Source organism: Rhagoletis zephyria, unplaced genomic scaffold, assembly GCF_001687245.7.
Source record: "Rhagoletis zephyria isolate East Lansing unplaced genomic scaffold, Rhagoletis_zephyria_1.1 Rzeph_scaffold_17281, whole genome shotgun sequence".
Lineage (NCBI taxonomy): Eukaryota > Metazoa > Arthropoda > Insecta > Diptera > Tephritidae > Rhagoletis > Rhagoletis zephyria.
Genome location: NW_016174342.1, coordinates 1 through 11,021, shown reverse-complemented (window position 1 = coordinate 11,021; position 11,021 = coordinate 1). Strand labels below are relative to the sequence as shown.

The window sequence follows — 11,021 nt, the reverse complement described above, 5'->3', positions numbered from 1 at the left end:
GTGGAAAGTGTCAGCGGGATACAGGGTGATCTAATAGAAAGGGCAGCAACACACGTATCCAAAGGGATAAGAAGTTCATAGGTATATGAAATTCTAAAGGTAATTCAAAATCAGGGCCCTTAGACTGTAGTTCGGATCGAAAAGAAGTTCTATTCGAATTTCGAACGCCTAATTCTTTTATACTTAGTACCAATTGTTCGAATTCGAACAAATTTACTATGGATTCGAACCACAGAGTAAAGGTCCAGTACTTCAGCATAAAGTAGAGGCCCCAAGTAATTGGATGATCTATTGGGATGAGACTTACTTTCCAAAAATTTTAGCCCAGAGAGCTGGGAATCTCTTACCCATTAGTAAGAAGTTCAAAACTATAAACCCTGTATTTGGCTCTTTTGTTTTTGATTATGCCGTTCTTATTACATGTATCTGAGAAAAAAAAATCGTTCAATACCCAACAAGCAATAAGCAGACAGGTCATAAATTAATTTCGGGTTAAGTCTTAACCTGCTTAAAAAAGCATTATTATCACGATCACGTACAAGGGCGAAGTATTCGAATATGAGTGGAGAGTGTTAGTGCTGTCGTAGTTGTTGCAGCGGCACTACTAAGCCCCGCCTGGGTCGGTTTGTGCTCAACTAACGGTAGGCCCAAGGAACGGGCTGCTTCGAAGGGGTCGGGAAAAGGGCAGAGGGGTGTTAGCTAGGTGGGATTGATCTGACATGTAAAGAGGTGGTTGGAGTCTTGGGGGATATCGGGGTAGAGTCTAGACAAGTAGCTATTAAGATGGTTCAATATCCTGACCGCAATCGGCCCAGAGTAGCGCGGGTCTCTCATGGTGGTCGAAGCTCCGAGTCTGCAATAGGCGCGAGATTGGGTTCCGATCACGACATTCAGAGGTCAAGAGTCGTGGTAGGTTGTGACCGACTCTCGGTACAAGAATAGAAACACAAAAGTTAAGGATTACCTCTTAAAATACTAAGTAAGGCAACATTCTCGAACAAACGAAAATTACACTACTTGAGAGAAAAAGTAGAAATTTTGCATAAAATGTTGACCTTTTTAACGGCGCCGATGGCGCTGTCAACGCGGGATAGGAATAGGAAGACTTCGTCCGCGCTGGCAAAATCAAGATTGATTGGTGTCTGTGAGGACGATGAGACCAGAACTGCCCACCCAGTGGGCGCACCCCTGCAGCTTATAGCTAAGTTAAAGTACTAGCTGATCAGCGAGCTCAAAGGGCGAACGTAATACTTGCATGTATGTAGGTACGAACACCAAGTGTTTTTTAGTTGGTGTGTAGACTTTCAGAGCTTTTTAGAAAACCTTCCAATTTAGCAGAGAAAACGACCTCAACTAGATTTGTGGGAAGGTTCGTCTTCATACGAGGATATGCATGGTCATCTCGGTATCGTCTTTAGCCCGTTATAGATATGGCTTATTCATATTGCGAGCGTGTTTTGAGACTGATTATATGAAGAGCTGATCAATTGCATATCAGCGCTCAACTGTTTGCTGGCTTAGTATTAATGCTATATATATTTATAGACATGTGTATCTGTGTTATTTATAAAAAAAAATACTATTAAATACATATCACATTACCACTGTAAAATCATTGAAGCAACACACCGCCTGACATTAACGAGACAACCGGCTACCGCCGAAAGGAGAATACCAGCCAACGCAATCAGGCCAACTGGACTGGCAGAGCTATGTGCTGGCTGCGGCAACCAGAAGCAGGAAAAAATACTTAAAAGCAGTGTTGGCCAAAATGAGAAAAAAAGCACAGACGTAATGTTGGTAGGTATGTGTTGTAGGAAAAAAATATATACACACGTTAAACAGCAAAAATGTACAATAAGGGCAATTAATGTTGCGTGAGAATGACCAGCAAGCGGCGGCTGGAGCACAGCAAGCAGCAGGGCAAGAAGGCAGTCAGTAAAAGTGAAAGGATGCGTTTTATTTGCAGGTGAATATAACAGTAGTTGGATGTGAAATACCTGAGGTTGGCTAACACTGTAGAGTTGTGTCCGTACAGCCCTTACTTGTTGGCATAAAATAGTTGAAACGCAGAAAGTCAGGTGACGCCAGATAGACGTCCACCTGTTTGATGGGCAGTCAGTTGGAAAGCCAATGCGCTTGGCGGTTAGCTGTTTGAGGTAACTAGAGGTAGGCATTTAAATTGTCTGTGAAGTACAGAGAGAACGCTCAATTGCTAGTAAATTCCAATGACGTCACACCAGCCTTTGTCTTCTGGTTGGAAAATATTTTAAATTTAATTAAAATTAAACGAAAGAATTACGAAAGTTTTTTTGCAGTAGCGCGGAACATACATACCTCCATACATAAGCAAGCAATGCTTATGCCACAGAAGGTAGCTTTCGGGGCTGACGGCTGTGAAATTACGTTGTATGTAGTCATATTGATTAAAGGAAATCTGCAAAACAATTTAATTATGGCCCGTAAACACAAAAGAACGGTGGACAAACATTTTGAAAGTGAGAAATTGACAAGGTCAACAGGGGTTTCGTTCTGGTCTAAGGAATTACCTCTAATACTAAGCATAGAGAATCCTATATCTTGATAATGAATGAAATTATTGTGAATATACTTAATAGGCTTGTTAGGTGCGAAAAACGAAATCAGTTTGGGACTACAGTGACAAAAAATAGTTGACAACCAAAACTAATGTCAAAACTAAATCATTGCAAGATCAGAACAGACATCGAAGAAGATACACCCAATTTCTAACGATATAGGAAGGCAGATAGTACAATGTGATCAGATATTTACTGAACAAACGAAGGACTCTAAACGCTACGCAGTTGAGACTGAAATAATCCGTTAAATTGGAGCAGACAGAAATGTTTAAATAGAGGCTAAAACGACTCCAAATAACAGTCTAAGAATTATGACAATCGATCGATCGAAATTTCGAGCTGAAATAGCAAGCATGATCGTCGTGAGAGGTTCAGCTCATAAATGATCGTCGTGAGAGGTTCAGCTCATAAGCAAAGTTGAGCTTCAGTATGAAAGAGGTCATTAGAGTAGATTAGATTTGAATTTAGGGAGCAAGTCACCTAGTCACCGCGATCGAAACGGTCTATTTTAACAAACCTCAATTTGACTATAGGTTTTCTTTGATCCACTTATTGCTAAGAAATCTCGCGACGTCCTTTGACTGCATGCCATTTAGGTTATGTGGTTCTGGGTACGGTGAACCTAGGGAGCGACGTCTGGTCCCAGTCAGGACCATATATAGTAGTTTCGTCTAACAGAGCTCCGTGGCAGACCAGTAAAAGGTCCTGAGCATATGAATCCCTGTTCAGCCCCTTTTCTGCCGAGACTATCGCTTCTTGGAGGCGATAGGTATTAACATTTGAAGGCAGACCAACACACCAGCCTTGAGGTGCTATCGGGCACTTTAAGAGTGACTAGATATATTTTTGGTTATTCCACTTTCTACATAGTGCCTCAGACCTAGTTAAGTGGCTTGCACCTCGGCCTGAAATACAGAATTACCATGCACATGCTGGTGAAAATGAGCCGTCTGGGTTGTACGCCGTAAACTTCTGCTCGTCGCCGTGGCCAGTCTTGGAGCCGACCGTTTACCAGATGTGGCTTTCCTTCCGGAATTTAGGTTATTCGTTGTCTCAGTTGTTCCTGTCGGGGAAAAAGATCTTGAAATTTTGTGTGTAGTTAAATCTCAGAAGGCACAGGCCCGCAAAGCTAATACGCAACCCATCTTCTTGTTCTATAACCAATGAGATGAGCCTTGCTGTAAACAGAAGAGCCTATTTCTTGATTACAATGTGTAGGTAAGGCTGGTTAAGAAGCACCTCGAGAGCCGTGGTTGGTGTTGCTCTCATCGCGCAAGTGTTGCCCATACCGGCTAGTCGTTGTAGCTTACGCTGAGCTTGGCCTGCGTGGACTTCACTTCTGCTTTCATACACCAGACGGGTGCAGCATAAGTTAGAATGGGTTTGGAGATGGCACCACATATCCACCTAAAATAAAAATATCTCACACAATCCTACGGTGGACAACAGAATTAACGAACGAAACTATGTTTCTGCGAGCAAACACTTTAACAAAAACAACAAACAAAACCGAACTATTGTAAAGACGCAATGAACCAGGCAACCAAATTGTTTACCAGTAAAATAATGTAGGAGCAGAAGAGCATTTTCATTTGCAGCCACTACCGCTTGTGGAAGCCTTCTAACAATGATGCCACCACAACGTCGCCAGCCTGCATTTTCATCAATTAAAATTGAATGCAGTCAGCGGCTTGAGGGACCACTGGAAGCACTATGTTAAACCCCTCAAAATGACATATGCGCATAGAATTTTTACTGTTGTTTTCAGCCTAGATCTAAACTCGTTGCATTAGGTTGTCATCACTGCAATGCTAACATTTCGTTCACACAATGCAAGCGTCGCCCTCTGTCACTTACATATGTAGGTATGTATATACATATGTATGTACCACAACCATCATCCATCGAATCATTCAACCGACCAACTAACTATTCGTTTATATGTATGTTTGTCTCTTTTGTTACCACCAAGGCTTGTTGGTCCACTGCATTGTTTTCTACGTACAACTGGTGGAATGAATGATTGAATGGCAGCATAACTGTGCAAAATTGATGGAGTTTGCAAAATAGTTTCGTTGTCATTCCGCGTGGTTTAGCTGTTGCTGTTGCTCTTGCCGTTCACTTGCAATTGGACAGCTATTTCAGGCTGTTTCTGTTATTGTTAACATAGACAATATGTACTTGTTCTAGTGTTTCTGATCTTATTTTTGTTGTTGTTTTGAAGTCATTCATTCATTTATTCGCCCATTGAGCTGCGTAACTTTCAATTATTGTTTTCTCGAAAATCTGTAAATTCCATTCGTAGAAGAACTTCGCAGCGATGTCGCATTGGAAGCCTAAAATCATTCTAAAGTTTAGCGGCATATCTTAGTACTGGCCCTGTTGCGGTGAGGGAGTTTTCGGGTTTGGATAGCATTGTTTGCTCTTAGCTTAATTGAATTGGTATTGAATTAGTTTCAGGAGACTTTTGCTTTCCATTTTTGTTTTGCATACTGGCGATGTAAAGGTAGTGACTTTAGAGATAAGGAGGCAAACATTTAACTGATAAAGAGGTTCTACATTTTTTGTTGCTATCTTTTCAAGAAAAGCGAGGCTATAAGGAAACCATTTTTGGTAATGGTTGATTCTTCCGACATGCTGGGAGGATGGTATTTTCAAATTGAGCCTAAAGTATTCGTGTAAGGTAATTTCTCGAAAAACCTTATTTTTGTTTGCTAGACCTAGGAGTCGCATGTTCCGGCGACACCTATATTTGGCAATCAATTTTTTTTTCGAAATTGCCTTGCAAAAATACTTTAGACTCAGGGGTGTGCGGTCTAATGTGCATGCTTATTTCTGTTTTTAGGAGAACTAATGGGAACAATTTTTAGTTAGTCAAATACAAATGTTTTCGCGCTTCTTTTATTTATATTGTTTCTTCATAACAACAAACAATATCAAATCTTACAGCTGTGTGCAAAGTCGAAGTGAGCAGACCGGTCGGGGACAACCATGCGGTTCCATAGTGTAGCGGTTATCACGTCTGCTTTACACGCAGAAGGTCTCCAGTTCGATCCTGGATGGAACCAGTTGGCAACTTTTTTTGTTGAAGAAACAGTTTCTATCAAAAAAACAAAATTTTTCGGAAGCGACGAGTATTTGCTATGCGTTTAGTTTTAACCCTTTAAATACTAAGCGAAGCGATTCCTCCACTCTACAAATTTTTTATAAAAATAAATAATAATTTTTTTGTGTTCTTTTTTAGAAATCAGCTTCTTTTTATGCAATAATTTTGGAAATTAAATATATTTTTTGGAACAAAATTTCTTACAAAAGTGTAAAATTTTTGAAATGTAAGGAATGCAATAAAAAAAATTGCAATGAGAAATTTGTTCGCATAAGGATAATTTTTTTAAGAATTTAATGGTACTTTCTATGCAATTATTGTTATGTTAACCCCTTAAATAGAAATTTTTCAATCAACTCTCGAAAAACTCCAAATTTTTTTTTATTTCTTTGCACTATTCTTTAGTATGCTTCTCTTTCAACAAGTTATTTTTATTATGATTTTTTTAGAAAAACAATAATATTCAACCGCAGTAGCTGAGTTGTTAGAGGTGCGTACTACCATTCCGTAGTATCAAAAAAGCGTAATCTGTTTTGTCATCTGAGAGGACTTTTTTCAAAAAGTTCTTTAAGAAACTTATTTTTATCCATAAAAAAACTCCATTTTTGGAGGTATTTTCAAATCGGTCAAGCTCGCTTAAATCTTAATATTTTTCCGAAATATTTTGGTGGACGTCTTAAAATATAATAGATTTTATAATTTATTTTAATTATTATTATATATATTATTATTTACTTTAATTATTCCAATGGAAAAACAGTACCGATTTTTCTTTTTATGAAGAGTCATGCAGTCTAATGTACTCCTTTGGCATTTTGGCGCGATTCTGAATTAATGTTTTATTCAAGATACTTCTGTAAATTGGACAGAAATGCAAATCTTATCAAATTTTATCAGATGAAAAACATAGATAAGGAACGATTTCACTCCAAATTAAATTGTCTTAAACTCAAAATATACCACATTAATTGCCATATGGTTCCATAGTGTAGCGGTTATCACGTCTGCTTTACACGCAGAAGGTCTCCAGTTCGACCCTGGATGGAACCAGTTGACAAATTTTTTTTAGCTTTTTTATGTTTTCTACATACAAATTGCACAATTGCACTTTGTGTAAGAAATTTTTTTTTTGCCAGAATAATTTAAATATAGGGCTTTATAACAAAGTCTAACCAATTATGTATGCTAAAAAAAACACAGAAAACAACAAAAAGAAACACAGCTGGTTCCATCCAGGGTCGAACTGGAGACCTTCTGCGTGTAAAGCAGACGTGATAACCGCTACACTATGGAACCACATGTCTGCCAGTCGGCACAAAGCGTAATACAACACAAGCACTGAGCTGCTGACTGAAAAGGCAGAATTGAATAGAGAGCAAAAATTATTTATATACACACATATGTTTGTATAGTTATGCAACACTTCTTGGCACCCGAATGAGTTGCGTAAACATTTAAATCAAATAAAAAATATGTATACATCGCCAAGCGGGCAATTAAAAGTACAGACATACGTAATTAAGAATTTAAACAAGTAAAATTTTGAATTTTTATAGTTAGAAAATATATCAGACAACTCATATGCGTCATTTGACACCCAACGCAACACAGGCAGCGTGGCCGAGCGGTCTAAGGCGCTGGTTTTAGGCACCAGTCCGAAAGGGCGTGGGTTCGAATCCCACCGCTGTCAAGATGAATTTTTTTAAATTTGATTTTTCAATGGCAATTTTGCCATACAAATTTAGTAGAGCGCTAGTAAGCTGCTAATGTGATGTTAAATTAAAGTGGGAATGAATGAGATATGTTGATGAAGGTAATTGTTAGGGTATAGCAACAGCAAAAGTGTGTAAATGGGATTTCGTAATCAAAGTAGAGTTAGAATGCCAGCAGCAGCCAAGTGTTTGAGGAAGCTCAATTGATTACGCCTAGTTGTAGTGTATTTTATGTTGTTCCAAGGCTTGATGATTTTATACAAAAAAAATATGAGTTTTTTAATTTTATTCAGTACACTATGTAAGTATATATTAACTTGTAACGATTTTTATATTTTTTAATTACTAATCAATGCGAATATACGAGTACTGTTTGAATTATCATTTTTTTTTTCTTTCGTTATTTTCTTGTTGCTATGTTCACAATTAAGCGTTTACAAGCAGCCTTGTGGTCTTCAATGAATAACGTATGCGTCAATGAATCATACATATGCACATGTGTATGTATATATGTACATACAAACGATTCCCAACTGCTGCGCTCACAAAAGCACCCTCTAGCTATCTACTTAATGTGTACACGCTATTGCCACGTATGTATGTACGTATGTAGGCACCTTACTACCTACCCAAATGCTTAAGGTGAAATTAGTCAAGCAGGTAAACTTACCGGTACGTAAACCAGAGTCAGCTGACACGATCTGTCTTACCAGAGTGCCATGTAAATGAAAACTCAAGACCACAGAATTTTTCTGTAGTTGTAGCCCGTAGCGCAGAAATTTGCGGAATTTAGATTTTTCCGTGACAGCTGATTTCTTTCTTCTATAGATGGTTGCCACGTCGTCAGTTTTGCAGATGGTAAAAATCCCTGCAGTGAAAAATTATCAATTGTTAAAATTAACCAACTTATAGTTAGCTTTTTGGCGAGATTTCGATTAATACCTCACTTTTAATTAGCTATGACAAAACCAACTTAAAGTGAATTGTAAAGTCGTGCAGGAGTCATGCAGACGCAATCGGGAGTTGGTTTTCTTTAAATATCCTCATACAAAAATTACTTTCAATACGCTTTTTTTCTGAACTTCGCAGATTCTTTGTCATATTCAGGACAAATAAAAGGAAGATCGAAATTTTATACTATCATTTTGAAGTTATGTCTGACGGTGTTCGAATGGTAGTTGAAAAGTTAAGTTTATGAAAAGGCATTGATGAGTGGCAACACTGAGTGCTCCAGTAATCGACAAAATTCTGCGTATACAGACAACGTTTAAGTATACGTTCTGCGTTCTAGACTAATTTCACCTTTAGCAGCAGGCAAAGTTAGCGTACCCATTCGTGCATTTGTTTATATATTTTGTTGTTGTCTTTTTTTTTTGCTTCTTTGTGTATTAAATTTTCTCTGTCTTCTTGGTCCCTACTTGTTATTTTTTTTTAAGTTCTCAACCGCTTTATATTCGATTGCATAGAAATATTTGCAATTTGGTGTTCAAAAGTTAAGACTATACTTCACAGGATCATTTCTGTAGTCAGTCTTCATTTACTTTCATTGCAAACTGAAAGAAGCTAAACCCGCGATGAGGAGTCATATCGTTTTACCTGGCAGCGTGAGGTTTATGAACGTCGTCTCTAATTTTGTCTTATGGCAGATTTCGGATGATGTTTCTTCGATGATCGCTCGGTTACATCGGGTAAAACGACTTCTGAGTGGTTTACTAACAAAAAATTTAGTTGAATAAATTACAAGGTTTTTGAAGTAATGTTATAGAATAATTAAAATGTATTTGTTGTTGTCGGCTGTTGGTCCAGATTGGGTGCAGGGTGTCCAGATTGTTTAAATAAAAAGCGGAATTCCTGAAAAAAAATCGCCAGAATCGCCAATTTTTTTTTATTAAAATTCATGGAGTCAGTTTAACAAGTCTTATTTTAAAAATGAGATCTTGTTTATAATATAGTTTTCAAAACCAAAAACGAATATAATACCTTCAGAGGGTAAATAATAAGTAAACACAAATCACTTATACAGTAAAACCAGCTTAAAGGCTCCGTTATGCATACTTGGCATTGCTTGAGAGTTGTCACATAAGGAATCTGTTAAATGAGCTTCGCGTGTAAGCGGTTACCCAACGCACAGCATTACATACGTAAAAGTCTGTTGGTTTTCGATTTCTACGTAAAAATGGTATAGCAGTGCATGCAATGCCAAGTATGCATAACAGAGCCTTAAGTACCTGACGAAAAATGTCAGCGTTTTGATGAGGTACTTAGGCGGGTTGGGTGGGTACTTAAAAGAACCCGCTAAGTACCTCGATGCGGGTACTTAAGCGAACATAATTATTAGTGATGTGCTGAGTCGATACTTTTAAGTATTGATCGATACTCGGTACCGATTTGAAAAGTATCCAATACTTTCGATACTCGGTACCGATATGTTTAGATTTCTTATAAGACCGCACAACAGCCAAATATATAAAGTAAAAGTAGCTTATATAGCTTTTAAAATTGTTAAAATCATAAATGTATAAACATTTTCAAGAAAAGGGGCTTTTCTAAAACTTCTTCCAGACATCTCCTTAAGCCTTACTTGCACTTGTTCAAAAATATAACAAGCCGAATTTAAATAAAAAATGAAGTACATTTACTATATATTTTATGTATGTGCACATATACCTATATTCAAGAAATGTTTTTATACATACATTTATTTTTAAATATATACATTTTTGTGTCTTGTGTTAAGAAAATCATATTTAAGTACACTTTTCCGTTCGTATTTACAACAAACTAATAATACAAAGGTTTTTTTTAAATAATATCAAATAACAATCAGGCACACATGGAGATCGTTTAAGTTTCTATGAATGTTTAAAACGTTAAAAATAAGACTTAGTTTTTGTTTAAAAAAATTTATTTTTCCACATTATTAGGATCTAAACGGTTTCTTCGCTCGGTTAATATTTTCCCCGCTTTTGAAAATATACGTTCGCTTGGAACTGACGTCGCCACAATGCAAAGGAACTCTTTTGCAATCTCTGCCAATCTGGGGTAGAAATCTTTTTTTTCATTCCTCCATTTTAGTGGATCTGATTTGCGATCTAAAAGCTTTTCATTTAAATATTGGTCAATTTCAATAATAGCTTTAGAATAACTATTAGTGTTTCCTTGAACACGGCGATCAAAGTCAGTCCATAAGGGGTTGATGTTTAAATTTACTCTGATATCACTAATAGTGGNTGTTCTCGATTAATCGGATGAGGCTGTCTTTACAGGCCTGAAAAGCTTCTTTGTCCGTAAAAGCATTTTTCTTGAACCTTGGATCTACGATGGCTGAAACTGATAAAATTATATTGTGCTCAAAGCGAAGAAACCGTTTACTAATGTTGGATATTAATTTTTCAGCAAATATACGGCCAGTATCTGTTTGTAACAGATTTAACTTGTTATTTAAAAACGATTGCAACCCTCGAATTAAGATAATTACTTTTGACACAGTAACGTACTGTTCAGCGCTCATTTCCATTGTCAAATCTTCAAAAGGCTTTAATAGTTGAGAAATCTCATTCAAAACCTCCCACTCAATGGCGGCTAAAATACTTATGGGGTTAT

The 11,021-nt window shown here is 37.3% G+C and overlaps 4 non-coding genes across 4 annotated transcripts; 3 read left to right on the top strand and 1 right to left on the bottom strand.

Annotated features, from left to right (window-relative positions):
- Positions 1-5,595: 5,595 nt before the first annotated feature.
- Positions 5,596-5,668, top strand: TRNAV-UAC (transfer RNA valine (anticodon UAC)). Its single transcript has one exon. It is a non-coding gene; the product is annotated as a tRNA-Val (tRNA).
- A 1,015-nt stretch (positions 5,669-6,683) lies between these two features.
- TRNAV-UAC (transfer RNA valine (anticodon UAC)) lies at positions 6,684-6,756 on the top strand. Its single transcript has one exon. It is a non-coding gene; the product is annotated as a tRNA-Val (tRNA).
- A 173-nt stretch (positions 6,757-6,929) lies between these two features.
- Positions 6,930-7,002, bottom strand: TRNAV-UAC (transfer RNA valine (anticodon UAC)). The gene has a single exon. It is a non-coding gene; the product is annotated as a tRNA-Val (tRNA).
- A 314-nt stretch (positions 7,003-7,316) lies between these two features.
- Positions 7,317-7,396, top strand: TRNAL-UAG (transfer RNA leucine (anticodon UAG)). The gene has a single exon. It is a non-coding gene; the product is annotated as a tRNA-Leu (tRNA).
- Positions 7,397-11,021: the final 3,625 nt, after the last annotated feature.